Raw genomic sequence first — 14,743 nt, 5'->3', positions numbered from 1 at the left:
GCAATGATCTGTGATTATTCGTTCTGTAAAAATGGGTGTTTTTGCTCAAACATTATGGTGTCTATAAAGAAGAAACAATTGAGTTATATGGAACAAAATATAAAGTGACAGCAAAACGTCTTATAAACCTAAATAAACTGATTCTTATTATTTTACAAATCTCTTGTTCTTATATCATAATAGCTCAGGTAGCTAGACCAGGGGTCTCCAACCTTGGCAACTTTAAGCCTGGAGGACTTCAACTTCAAAGTCCACCAGGCTTAAAGTTACCAAGGTTGGAGACCCCTGAGCTAGACCAAAGAAAACAATCTTGCTCTACAATTGTCCCATGGTTTCAAATTAAGTCTTCTCTCTTGTCTCTCTGAGACGAGACCCTTTGTAGTCCTCTGGCTTACCTCCTCCTAGAGTCTTCTCAAAGGAATCTCCTCTCTGAATGCATAATCTTCATTACATGTTCATGCAGGACCTGTTACTTCTGACTGGTCCTTTTGCTTATCTACAGACTAGTCGCCACAAGTGCAGGACCCTGATGTCTGTTTCAACAGGCTTTGCATAACATTTCTGTGAAACATGTCTTTTTCTTCTGAGAATGTTCCCTTTGTCACTGTTTTGACATTCATTTCCCATAATGTGAAATGGGGCCTTGTTAACACTCCCTCCTATCGCTTTCCCAGCTTTCTTGATATTCCTTGCCTGGCCTTGTTGATCATCTTGCCGTAACCATATCTCATCCCTGGCTTCAACCTTGCTCTTGTTATTCGCTTCTGTCATTTCTGTGTGCTCTGTAGGATTTTCCCAGCCTCGTTTCAACCCCTTTAAAAATTTATTCTCCACTCACACATTAAAATGGCTATGTTCAAATCAATGCTTTTCATTATAGCCAGTTGCGATATGTGTAATAAAATACAAATGATAACATAAAATGTAATAGACTTATACCAAAACATGTTTCCCCATATCTGCACAAAAGCTGACCTCACACTTTCTCTTATATTATGCGTGCCCAGATGAGCTTGAATGAGCAGGATATATCATTAAACAGACTGACTTCACATAAGTACATAAATACACAATTGGATTAAAATATTCACGCTGAATAATGGAGGGACAATCTTCCCTTCCTGCTCTGACAGGAAAAGAACAATTGGGCTAAGATTGAAGGATGTATAGTGGAATTAGATGGAGAAAGCATTTTCATTGCCCTGAAAAGCAGAATGAAGCAATGGAAAATCTCTCCCAAATGTGTGGTATATTAAAACAACCTACCCCTAATCTCTTTTGATATAGAGGGTTACAAAATTAATAAAAGCCATGCAATCAAGCCATCTGTGTTTACAGGGCTTCCAATATTTTTCTACAATGCTATAAAATAATTCACAATCATTATCATGTCGAAAAAGAAAACAATGGAAAAACACTCTTCCAGAGGAAGAAATGGCAGAGTGAAAACAGCTCCACAAAAAAGGGTCAACAATAAAGAGCCAGTGAGTAAACAGGTTCTTTAAACCTCTCTCTGGGTAAGGAGAGGACGGGATATCACCCACAAGTTACTCCTTGCAAGGAGACCAATAAAACTGTGGTCTCCAGCAGATTTTGAGCACTGGAGATGAGGAACAGCCTCATCATTTGCTAAACTGGAGTTGGCCCCTTTAAAAGGATACTGAGTTCACATACTTTCTTTTCTAAACACATTTGGAAAATGTTTATTAGCTATAAGCGCATATAAGCATAAGTGCACCAGCGTGCCTACCGTCCCTGTCCTAATGTTTTCTTTCTTCGTATCCTTTTCATGTATTTATAATGTTTACACTTGTATCTGTCATAAAATACATGCTTGACGAAATAAATAAAATAAAAATAAATAAATAAATATTTTTCAGTTATTAGAACCTTTGGATCAACAAATTTGAAAACACTGGGTAAATCTGCCTTCAATCTTTAATGAAAGAAAAATGTAATTACGAGCTGAAGTACGTAAAAAAAATGAAATAGAAAAAAAAAACTAATGGAAACTTTTTTAATTATAAAAAGTTATAAACAGGTTTATTTATTTATTTATTTATTTTTAAATTTCTATACCGCCCTTCTCCCTGAGGACTCAGGGCGGTATACAGCCAAAATTAAAAAACATGCAGTACAAATATTAAAAAAAATAATTAAAAGATATATAAATTTGGCCCAATTAAAACTCATTACCAATTAAAACATTTAAAAATTTCTTCTTAAGCCAGCCCGGCTTGCCTGAAAAAATGGGTTTTAAGGGCACGACGGAAGGCACTGAGGTCTTGGATTCTCCTTATCTCTGGGGGCAGCTGATTCCAGAGGGTAGGTGCTCCCACAGAGAAGGCCCTCCCCCTGGGGGTCACCAGCCTGCACTGTTTGGCTGATGGCACCCCGAGGAGGCCCTCTCTGTGGGAGCGCACAGGTCGATGGGAGGTCGTCGGTAGAAGCAGGCGGTCTCGAAGATAGCTAGGCCCTATGCCATGGAGCGCTTTAAAGGTGATAACCAACACCTTGAAGCGCACCCGGAAGACCATCGGGAGCCAGTGCAGCTCGCGCAGGAGCGGTGTTACATGGGAGCGCTCCTGTCACTACCCGCGCTGCTGCGTTCTGGACCAGCTGGAGCCTCCGGGTGCTCCTCAAGGGGAGCCCCATGTAGAGAGCGTTGCAGTAGTCAAGGCGAGAGGTGACGAAGGCATGAGTGACTGTGCACAGGGAATCCCGATCAAGAAAGGGCCGCAACTGGCGAATCAGGCGAACCTGACAAAAGGTCCCCCTGGTTACAGCCGTCAGATGTTCCTCCAAGGACAGCTGCATATCCAGGAGGACTCCCAGATTGCGAGCCCTCTCTGTGGGGGCCAACAACTCACCCCCAATAGTCAGTGATGGAGTCAACTGACTATATTGGGATGCCGGGAGCCACAGCCACTCAGTCTTGGAAGGGTTGAGCTTGAGCCTGTTCCTCCCCATCCAGATCCGCACAGCCTCCAGGCACTGGGACATCACTTCAAGGGCATCGTTGGGGTGGCCTGGGGTGGAGATGTACAGCTGGGTGTCATCAGCGTACTGGTGGTATCTCACCCCAAAGCCACAGATGATGTTGCCCAGCGGCTTCCCATAAATGTTGAACAGAAGGGGTGAAAGGACAGATCCCTGCGGCACTCCACAAATGAGAGGCCTCGAGTCGACTTCTGCCCCCCTGCCAACACAAACTGCGACCAGTTGGAGAGAAAGGAGGAGAACCACCGTAACACGGTGCCTCCCACCCCCAACTCTTCCAGCCGGTGCAGCATGATACCATGGTCGATGGTATCAAAAGCCGCTGAGAGGTCTAACAGGACCAGAACAGAGGAGAAACCCCTGTCCTGAGCCCTCCAGAGATCATCTACCAACGCGACCAATGCCGTTTCCATGCTGTGCCCAGACCTGAAACCCGACTGGAACGGATCTAGATAAGATGTTTCCTCCAGGAATTGCGGAAACTGTCGCGCAACCACACTCTCAACAACCTTCGCCATGAAGCGAAGCTTGGAGACAGAACGGTAGTTGGCCAATATTGCCGGATCCAGGGATGGCTTCTTGAGGAGAGGTTGGCAGTTCAGATAAATTAAGATTCTCTGTGAGGGAAGTGGGCATTTTGTAAGAGAGAGAGAGAGGGAGGGGGAGAGAGAGAGAAAGAATTTGAAAGAAGCTTTTGGAATTGGTCATAAAGAATGTTTCTATGGGAAAGTTGACTTGCTTTGCCTTTTTTCTAAGACATAAAAGAGATAAACAAGTTTAAAAATTGGACACTAGAGGGAACTACAGATTTGATCAATTTCTGTAACTACCCAGCCCAGGCTAATTTAATTTTAACTAAAGGAAAAGAATACATAAATCTGATTAACAGCTACAGAATTACACAAAATACCACATCATTGGAAATACTGAAGTATACCTTTGAAAAATTGAACCAGAAATTATTATCAACTATGTCAATAGCAATATTAGCTTCTATGGATATACTGTATTCAAATGATGTTTTAGAAGAAATAAGAGGAATAAGTGTTAACCAAGAAGACAGAGGAGCTGTGACTGAAACTGGATGACAAGCTACAAGAATGACATGAAAAAAGTTGTTTTATTAGATATACAAAAGAAATTGGTTGATACTTTAAAAATCAAAAGGAATTACAAATAATAAATCAAGAGATGGATCTGAATAATTGTTTACATTAAATTTACACTAGACATTGGTAAAGTTTGGTTAAATCTTGTGAGAAGAGATTAAAAAAAGAAATGAAAAGAAATCAAGTTCCAGGACATTACTTGAATAGACAAAAGATTAAGGCTGTCAGAAGTAAAAGGAAGGAATATAAAGTTGGTTTGTTTGGTTAAGATTAAAATAGATATTTGCCATTTCTGACAATCCTTAACGGACTTTTGCTTACACTAAGACTAAAATGACAGTACTTTGGGGATATGTTTATACATAACTGATTATACATAGCTTGAAGAAATCATTGGTTGTTAATTAAGAGGAGGTGAAAAGTTACTAAAATTGTTTATAATTGTGATGAAAGTTGGAAGTAACTTGTTGGTATTTCTTTTCTTTTTCTTTAATATAGTAGTACTATTCTCTCAATTCTTTGTATTCTCTAAATGTTTTCCTTAGTATTTTTTACTATCTATCTATCTATCTATCTATCTATCTATCTAGTTTCTTTCTTTCCTTCTTTTCTTCTTTTCTTTCTTTCCTTCAAAGTTATGGAGGGATTATTTTTTTAGTCTGTATTAGTTTTTATTATTGCAATTATTTATTTATATATCAATCAAATTTATATAGCTGCTCATCTCACTATAGTCAACTCTGGCCGGTGAAAAAGAAGCAATATGAACAATAATTAAAACAAAAAATTTACAATATATGGAACTTTATTAATAAATACCATAAAAGTGAAAATATAAACCCTAGGACAGTGATGGCTAACCTTTTCGCCATCGCGTACCAGGAGAGGGGGGGTGGGGGAGGTTCACACGTGCGCATGCCCACACCCATAATTCTATGCGCCCTGTCCTACGCATGCATGTGCAATCCCCCCTCTCCCCCCCCCCGTTCCTGGCATGCGATGGCCCGGTAGGCCAGTTTTTCTTTCTCACCTGGCTCCAGATCCTCTCTATGCATCCGGGAAGGGCGAAAACAGCCTTTCCCACTCCCTCGGAGGCCCTCAGGAGGCCTGAAATGGCCCATTTCCCAATTCCCGGTGGGACAGGAAGTGAGGTTTTTTGCTGTCCCCAGCCTCCAGAGCCTCCTGAGGGCCTCCTGAGGGCCTCCGAGGGAGTGGGAAAGGCTGTTTTCGCCCTTCCCGGATGCATAGAGAGGATCTGGAGTCAGGTGAGAAAGAAAAACGGGCTTTCCCCACCCCATCTCCAGGCCCTCCAGAGGCAGGAAACAGCCTGTTTCCCTACTTCTGGTGGGCCCAGAAGACCTGAAAATCAGCTGGCTGGCGCGCATGCGCACCAGAGCTGAGCTGGCATGCCCACTGATATGGCTACGTGTGCCACCTGTGGCACGCATGCCATAGGTTCGCCATCACGGCCCTAGGAGGAGGAGGATAAAAATGGTCACCTCAACAATGGTGCCATCTGAGCTGGTCCCTGTCATCTGGGAACCTCAGGCTTGACAACATAGACAAGACCTGAGGGCTTTTCAGAATACCAAAAGGGATGGAGATAGTCTTATTTTGGAGGGAAGAATGTTCCATAAAGACACACAAAGAAGGTATATCTCTTGGGACCCATCAAATGAAGTTTCTTGGCCAATGATGCCTACTCTGCAGGATTAGTTGGTTTCATGCCATGAAAGGCTTTAAAGATTAAAATCAGCGCTTTCAACTCAACCTGGAAGCAAACGGGCAACAAATGTGATTCATGGAGCAGAGGTATGACGTGCACGACTCTAGGAGTTCACACAGCTGCCTGCACTACTGCATTCTGCTTCCAGATACTATATAATTTATAAATTAAATTATAATCTTAAAAAAAAAATTTAAAGGGGGAAAAAAACTTTAAATAAGGAATATTTATAAAGAGCCTTTATTCTGCTTCCCAGCAGAGTGTGGTTAGCCAACGTCTCTTAGCGCTGGCTACCACTCTAGATAAAAGCTCTTTAATGCTGCTATGCAGAAGAGCCATCAGCCTCTGTGAAATGGCTACTGAGTGGCTTTTCATCTCTGCCTTTATTGCATTCATGGATAGCAGATGTGGAAGAGATAAATTATGTAATTTGCAGGCATTGTATGGAAAGCAATTTTCTATGTTTCCACTTAGATCAGGGTGCTGGAGGGGAAGAACACACTTACAGGTCCCAAGTGCTGAAAGTTTCAAGACCCCTGCTTCAATTTTGCTTCATCAAATAGCAGCTTCCCATACAGAGGTGCTAACGTCTTGCAACTTGTGTTAACAGCAACTAAACCTTTATATCAATATTACTGTTCATATTTTCCAGATCTCTATACTTCGACTCGAGTTTAAAAGTTAACCTGAAATAGTCAGCAGGTCGAATCTCAAGCTTGGGTTCCTGTTCCTGTTGGAGGCACATTTTAAGGCATTTTCAGGTTGAACGGATTAGCCGGTGATGTTGCCGTTTCCCGGGGGACACCCAGGGGGGCTCATTAATGTCCCCGTCAAGGAGCTGGAGAGTCACAAACACAGGCTTGTGTCCTAACCACATGAACCACCATGCTCCTTCAAGCTTAGGTGAACTGGGAATACCTCCTTTCCTCCTTTCTCTCATCTCATTTCTGCTCTATTCCCTCCCATATATTTAGAACCAAATATTTCAGGATACAAAGTAGTAACATGCAACCAAGGCAGTTTTTCATAGGACATAGTGAGATAATGTTCTTTCACAGGCTGATGTGCATCAGGAACTAGCTGAATCCAATAATACAGTATTTGTCACTGTGGTACACCCTCTTTAGCAAATCAAGTCATCTTACATGATATATCATCTTGTGCATCAAGAGGAAAGAACTGCTTCCTTTGAAATTTTTCTGTGGTTGCTTTGACACACCCGCAACTTCCCCTTTCTCAATCCCCCTTCTAATCCTCTTACATGATGAGAAGAAGCTGCAAAACTCTTAACATGGGATTGATTCCTGGAAGCCAAGCAATCAAAGCCACAAAAGAGGAAAATAATCTTAGTTTCTACAAATAATTGGCCTCTAACTACTACAGGAGCACTATATTACTTCCCAATGAGCAAAAACCTGCTCACATATTTAAGATCACAGATTTGCAATGTTTAGATATTAATTCGTCACTTTATAAATGAAGAGCAGGAAAGAGATTGTTCTGGCTTTTAGAAAGCTCCTAGTGGAAAAGTTAGCCACTAGGTACACAAATGAAGAGATCAAGGTAGTAAAAAAAGAACAAACATAAATCCAAAGCAAAACAAAAACAAAAACACTTACTGATAGGGTAGATGCCCACTAAGGTTATTGCAGTTTGAAAAAATATCACTGTGTTTGCTTCATGGTGGATCTGTCTTTTGCTTACAACAAACTTTCTCTGTTTCTTATATCAACCTACTCTCTCTGTTTATGTCCTCCAAATTTGTTTTGTTGTTATTAGTTGTGAAGTCGTGTCTGACCCATTGCGACCCCATGGAGAAGTTTCCTCCAGGCCTTCCTGTCCTCTACCATCCTCTGTCCATTTAAGCTCACACCTACTGCTTCAGTGACTCCATCCAGCCACCTCGTTCTCTGTCGTCCCCTTCTTCTTTTGCCCTCAATCTTTCCCAGCATTAGGCTCTTCTCCAGTGAGTCCTTCCTTCTCATTAGGTGGCCAAAGTATTTGAATTTCATCTTCAGGACCTGGCCTTCTGAAGAGCAGTCAGGGTTGATCTCCTCTAGGACTGACTAGTTTGATCACCTTGAAGTCCAAGGGACTCGCAGGAGTCTCCAAATATGGACTTTAATTTCCTGCCTGAGTTAGAAATTCTTAGAAGTACCATCCAACATCATAATAGGTTGGAGAAGACCATCTTATACCAGCATATGAAGTTACTTCATCTAGAGCAAGGCTGTCAAATTCCTGGCCCGTGGGCCAGATGCTGGCCACATCCACACCCAGTTTAGCAAAGGGGGGGAAAGTACCAATACGTCATGTGACAACGCCATGACACCGTGAGTTTGACACCCCTGATCTAGAGTTATAGTGTAATAAATGTCAGGCAAACATTTCACAGCTTAGAGATCTTTCTTCATATTTGGCCCCATACATGACACATCAATCTGCCCAAAATTTCAGATCTCCTTCTGAAATTAAGTAGGGACTAGGCAAGGATACTCAGTAGTGGCAACTTACACAAGAAATATGTCTGAATCACCTCCCATTTGGATTATTGCAATAATCTATATGGAGCTGCCCTTCAAGAGCACCAGGAAGCTACAGCTGGTCCAAAATTCAATCCTGCAGGGACTTTTTGCATTTCTGTTTATGCCAATATAATGCTACTATTCAGCAAGATGCACTGGCTCCCAGTAGGCTCCCAGTTGTGATTCAAAGTGCTGGTCGTGAGCTATAAAGTCCTAAACCTAGGTGGCACAGTGATTAGAATGCAGTATTGCAGGCTAATTCTGCCAAATGCTAGCAGTTCGATCCTGATCAACTTAAGGTTCACTCAGCCTTCTGTCCTTCCAAGGTTGGTAAAATGAGGACTCAAATATTTGGGGAGCAATATGCTGACTCTGTAAACTGCTTAGAGAGTGCTGTAAAGTACTATGAAGTGATATATAAGTCTAAGTGCTATTGCTATTTGTTGAACCACCTCAAGTAAAAGGTGGTTAATACTTCAAAGAAACACATTGCATCACTGAGTTATAAATCCTCTTGGGGATCCATTTGAGAGTTGTAATGAGTTAGGATCATAGGCTGTTCTTGGAAAAAGTATATACCACAGAAATCATAAAACAATACACGTGCAAATGTATTACAGTTAATATGTAAAATTAGTAGCCTGCGTCTCAAATCAACATGCTCAATTTCATCAGTCTCATTCACTCAATTTTTTTAATCGCTACTAATAAAAGTTCTACAATTAATGCATTTGTTATTAGAAATCTAACATACTAACAATGAGCCACAGTGGCGCAATGGTTAGAGTGCAGTACTGCAGGCTACTTCAGCTGCCTGCCGGCTGCCTGCAATCTGGTAGTTCAAATCTCACCAGGCTCAAGGTTGACTCAGCCTTCCATCCTTCCGAGGCGGGTAAAATGAGGACCCAGATTGTTGGGGGCAATAGGCTGAAGCTGTAAACGGCTTAGAAAGGGCTGTAAATCCCTGTAAAGCGGTATGTAAATCTAAGTGCTATTGCTATACTAACATTCCGCCCTTTGCCCCTCAATACTGCAGATCAGTGGTGTCTGCCAGCTGTGTGTCAATTATAAATTAAAAGGAACAAATAAAAATATGATTTAACCAAATCTCATAAAACTGATCTTATAATTCAAGGATAAATGTTTTTACTAAATTGCCCCATTAATAAATGTTTTTATTTAATTAGTTTCACTAATTCAATCATTTCATTTCATTATACATCATCAATGCATACAATACAATCCCATAAACTCGGCGAGGTTTATTTATGATAATTTACTTATTTACTTTATTTCTACTTTGCTACAATCCAGACTTTGAGTAGCTTATATAGGTTATAAAAACCAAGTGAAACATCTATTGCACAACCCCATAAAAAGAAGTAGTGAAATATTAGCCAAACGTCAACCATAATGAAAATAGAAAATAAAAATGGCATGATAAAATCAGAAAAAGGCTCTTTGGAGCAATTCTATCTTTAAAAGCTTCTGAAACATGAACACAGAAGGGGCGAACCTGATCTCTACCAGGAAACCATTCCACAGTGTTCACCCTGTCACAGAAAAGCAGTGACTTCTCACTTCAACACCCCTGCACCTCCTATAATGTGGGATTAGAAACTGTTTCCCTCTGTTGATCTAGTTGGTCAGGTCAGCACTTGTTGAAGTTGGCAATCCTAGTGGCAAACGATAAAGAGCTTTAGAGATTAAAATTAGAATCTTAAATTATACCAAGAAACCAACGGGCAACCAATGATATACTGGGTCCTAAGCAACTTGAGATCATCAGATCAACTTTGTCTTTATTCCTTGTTCTTATTGTGATCATCAGGAAGGGCTACATGCACCAAGAACTGCTGAATGTATTTAGGAACTGTTCACAGGCAGGCCTTCTGTTGAGAGTAAGGGGGATGACCTTGACAGAGATACGCAAACTCATTGCCAAGGCAATAAGGCAGGGGTGGGCTTCAAAATTTTTAGCAAAGGGTTCTCTACCTGGTTGCTGGGTGGGCATGGGCGTGGTGGGCATGGCCTAGTCAGCCTCCTGCACCACGGCAGGGGGGGCTTTTTGCCCTCCCCGGGCTCCAGAGGCTTTCTTCGACCCTCCAGGAGGGTGAAAACAGCCTCCCCAGGCTCCAGAGGCTTCCCGAGCTTCCGGTAGGCCCGTTTTTCACCCTTCCCGAGCCTCCACACATGCCCTGCCCTTACCTGCATCCAAAATGGGCTGCGTGGGGACTCCTGGGAGGGCTGGAGTTGGGTGGGTGGGGCCAGCCAGGAGTGGGATTTGGGGGTTCTCTGAACTGCACAGAATCTTAGTTAGAGGTTCTCCTGAACCCCTGAGAATCCCCAGCAGCCCACCCCTGCAACAAGGGATAAAACATTTTTGTTAAGTCCACAATGTCCAGACAACATTTGGAAGTGGCTAATGCAGACCCCCTCCCTAATTCACTGAGGAGAAGATACAGGTAGTCCTTGACTTACAACAATGTGTGACCGTTCGAAGTTACAACAGCACTGAAAAAAGGGACTTATGACCATTTTTCTCACTTAAGACTGTTGCAGCATCCCCATGGTTACGTGATTTACATTTGGATGCTGGAACAACTGATTCACATTTATGATGGTTGCACTGTCCTGGGGTCACATGATCCCTTTTTGCGATCTTTTGAATAGCAAAGTCAATGGGGAAACCAGATTCAGTTAACAACCGTGTTACTAATTTAACAACAGCAGTGATTCACTTTAACAAATGTGGCCAGAAAAGTCGTAAAATGGGGCAAAACTCACTTAACAAATTTCTCACTTAACAACATACATTTTGGGCTCAATTGCAGTCATTAAGTTGAAGACTACCTATATAACATAGACTTGCAAGCTTTTATGGCCAACCTCAATAATAATAATAATAATAATAATAATAATAATAATAATAATAATAATAATAATAATAATAATTTTATTTCTATACCGCCCTTCTCCCGAAGGACTCAGGGCGGTGTACAGCCTATTTAAAAACACAAGACAAAACAACAATTAAAATTTAAAATAATTAAATAAATTTTATTTAAAATTTATTTAAATAAACAACAAAAGTCGTTTTAACATTTCTATGAAGTTCATTTCTTGGGCTGATTTAATGGGCTGATACTTCCTCTGTGGGGACATCTGCAGTCCAGAATACTCTTTCCTTGAAATTCAGAAGGCACTTTTTGAACATTCATCTCTTCACCCATCCTCCCCAGAAGGAGTATTGGAAGAATGCTTTTTTTTCCCTTTCCCTTACTTTGTAATGAATCTGGTTTACTGATTTTGTGTATGTGTACTATAACTACATATCGAAAAGACTACAGGAAAAGTAATCTCATTATAGTATTTCTTAGTGTAAATGCTGCTGAATAGATCCAAAACCAGATATTCACTTGTCAGGTCAAAACTTCAGTATGAAAATTGGCACTAGTCATATAGGGTCCCCTCAATTGTATGAAGATCTTTTTTGTTGAGTGTGCCAAGACACCCCACTCCTCTCCCTCCCATTCTGGACCTCATGACTTTGTAAAGCTATCACTTTTCTGGCACACCATAGTGGAGAACTACTATTGAGTGTTGTGAGCCACTAGAGCTGTGATGGCGAACCTATGGCACGCGAGCCCGAAGTGGCATGCCCTGTCACCTGACATGTGTGGCGTTGGGACGTTCCTCTTCCAGGTTTCTGGTGCGCATGCACACATAATAATCAGCTGGCCTTTTTGCATGTGGCAGTGCCGGAAACTAGAAGATCTTCTAGCTGGTCTTCTGTTTTCTTGCGTGAGCATGCGCGCCAGAAACCCATAAGAGCAGCTGGCTGAAACCGGAAGTTCAGTAGTTGAAACCGGAAGTTCATTTTCGGGGGCATGCATGCGCCTTGGGCAGCTCTTCTTCTGGGTTGCAACCCAGACGTGTGTGCACACACTCCCTTTTTGGCACTTAGTGCCAAAGAGGTTCCCCATCACTGTACTAGAGAAAAAGAGATGGCTTGAGGAAAATGACAGGGCATAGAGACAGCTAAATATTCTAGATCCCACAGAAAGAGAAAGGTGGAGGCAGCAAAGGATGCTAGTTAATGACTACACCTCTTGTAAATTGATAAAACTAAAGAGGTGCCCTTGGAGAAACTATATGATGGTAGTTAGCAAAACATGATATAAACCCAGAACAGAAAGAATATATTAGAAAGAAACTCAGACCAGCTCTAACTTAACTGTCTTGAATATAAGAAGGAAGGAAGGAAAACACACTCAAGCTTCTGAGATTCTGTTATCCAGCTGGTCTCAGTCATATAAGAGTTCCAGTATTTATGTATTTTTTAATCTGATCCCAGATCTGGTCTGTCTCAAAGGGCTGACATAGGATAACATCCAGAAGTAGGCTGACTACCTGACTAAACTTCCCACAAGAACCTGCAAAACTCCATAGATATAAATACATAATGAGTAGCTGTTGTGTGAATTTGAAGTGGGAAAAACTACTTTTTCCTGTGGTGGCACAATGGTTAGAATGCAGTACTGCAGGCTATTTCTGCTGACTGCCGGCTGCCTGCAATTTGGCCAGGCTCAAGGTTGACTCAGCCTTCCATCCTTCCAAGGTCAGTAAAATGAGGACCCAAATTGATGGGGGGCAATATGCTGATGCTGTAAACTGCTTAGAGAAAATTGTAAAGCACTGTGAAGCAGTATATAAGTCTAAGTGCTATTTATATTTTAATCTAAAACTCCAGTTGAAGGTAAGAGAAGGCTGGTTAAAATCTGGAGGGAGATCTAGATAAAGATAGCATCTTACGATCAAATGGAAACCCCGGAGTTCATGGGGCATTTTGAAACTACTTTAAATTGCAAGTAAGAGTAGGGTTTCACTTAGCTAAAATATCACCTGAGGATGAAAAATTTGCAGATTTTTTTTAATTATGGAGGAAAAACTTTAAAGAGTGGAACCAAAAGTAGCTGGATGCAGGAAATCAAACACAGCTGAATACAGTGATCGTGGAATGTCAATAGGCCATTAGGGAGGGTACATACCTAAACAGCAGCATTATACATGGCAACCATTTAATGCAAACTCCACTCCCTTTTTCTTAACTTGCAAACTTCCACGTATAGTTATATGTATTTGGCAGACTGTGATTCATCTGACAATCATTCCTTGTGTTCCTGCCAGCAGCCAAATGAAAAATGATAGGGGAAGTTACCATATTTCCCCTCCAAAAATCCAGTGGGATCCAATTTGTTGAAAAAGCTTTGAAAAATAATATCCACTTCCAAGCATGCCTACAGTATCCCCATACATAGCAGCTCTTTTGAAAGATCTGGCTTTAACCAACAAGAGTAAAAAATTGAGGATTGCTAACAGCCCTTTTCCTCTAACTTTGCAATTCAGCTTTTATCTCCAAAGCTCCCTAATGTATTTGGGCATTTGACATGATTTCCAAGAGATTTCCACTTGAAAATATCCAGTGTGTAATAACCATCATCGATGCAGTGATGCATCTACTACATTATATAAAACTAGGCCAATGAAAAGTTAAAACAAGAACGGGTTGCAGAGTAGGTCATCCAAGGGATATAAAAACAACAATATAATATATTTTTCTTCAAGGGCTCAGTATTCAAGTCCCTTTCTTCGCAGCAATTTCTAAACTGCAAGTGAGAAAAGATCAGCGTTTTGAAGAATGTAGCCATTAAAAGGCAATGAAGGGAGGCAGAATTGGCAGTTTCCATCCAAGCTTCTCTGGAAACAATCAAAGAATTTCTGCTGAGCCCAGCTTATGGGTTCATTTCCAGATATATTACACAGACAATGTTAAAACAAAGGAAGCCGTTTTCTTCCAAATGAGGGGCCAAAAGTTAATTTAGGAAAAGCCCACAGTATGTGAGTCATAATGTACCAAGCAACAAGGAATGATAGATCAGTGAACATGATTAGTTGCAGTCAGAAAATATAACTTAGAGGAAAGATAACACTATCATTGGCTACTAGTTATAATAGATGTGAATGTAATCTTCACAACCAGAGGGAGTTAGTGGGTTAACAGCAATGCTAGCCCGGCCTCTGACATGAAAGCTGGCTGGGTGACCTTGGACCAGTCACTCTCTCTCAGCCCAACTCATCTCACAAGGGTGGTGTTGTGGGGAAATAGGAGAAGAAAGGAATATGATGTTTGTTTATTGCCCTGAGTTACTTATAAACTAATAAAGGTGGGATAAAAATCTAATACATAAATAAATAGGGCCTGGTGGCTCAGCAGACTGATAGCATTGTGATTAACACCAGCTGTCTGCAATTACTGTAAGTTCGAATCTCACCAGGCTCAAGGTTGACTCAGCCTTCCATCCTTTCTAAGGTAGGTAAAA

General features: G+C 41.3%; 1 protein-coding gene across 2 annotated transcripts in view; it reads right to left on the bottom strand.

Annotated features, from left to right (window-relative positions):
* SRGAP3 (SLIT-ROBO Rho GTPase activating protein 3) overlaps window positions 1–14,743 on the bottom strand; it is a 209,337-nt gene that overhangs the window by 108,833 nt on the left and 85,761 nt on the right. The window lies entirely within an intron of this gene.

Source organism: Pantherophis guttatus, chromosome 2 (genome assembly GCF_059756535.1).
Source record: "Pantherophis guttatus breed Tessera chromosome 2, ASM5975653v1, whole genome shotgun sequence".
Taxonomy (NCBI): Eukaryota; Metazoa; Chordata; class Lepidosauria; order Squamata; family Colubridae; genus Pantherophis; species Pantherophis guttatus.
This window is presented reverse-complemented; position numbering and strand designations above follow the sequence as displayed.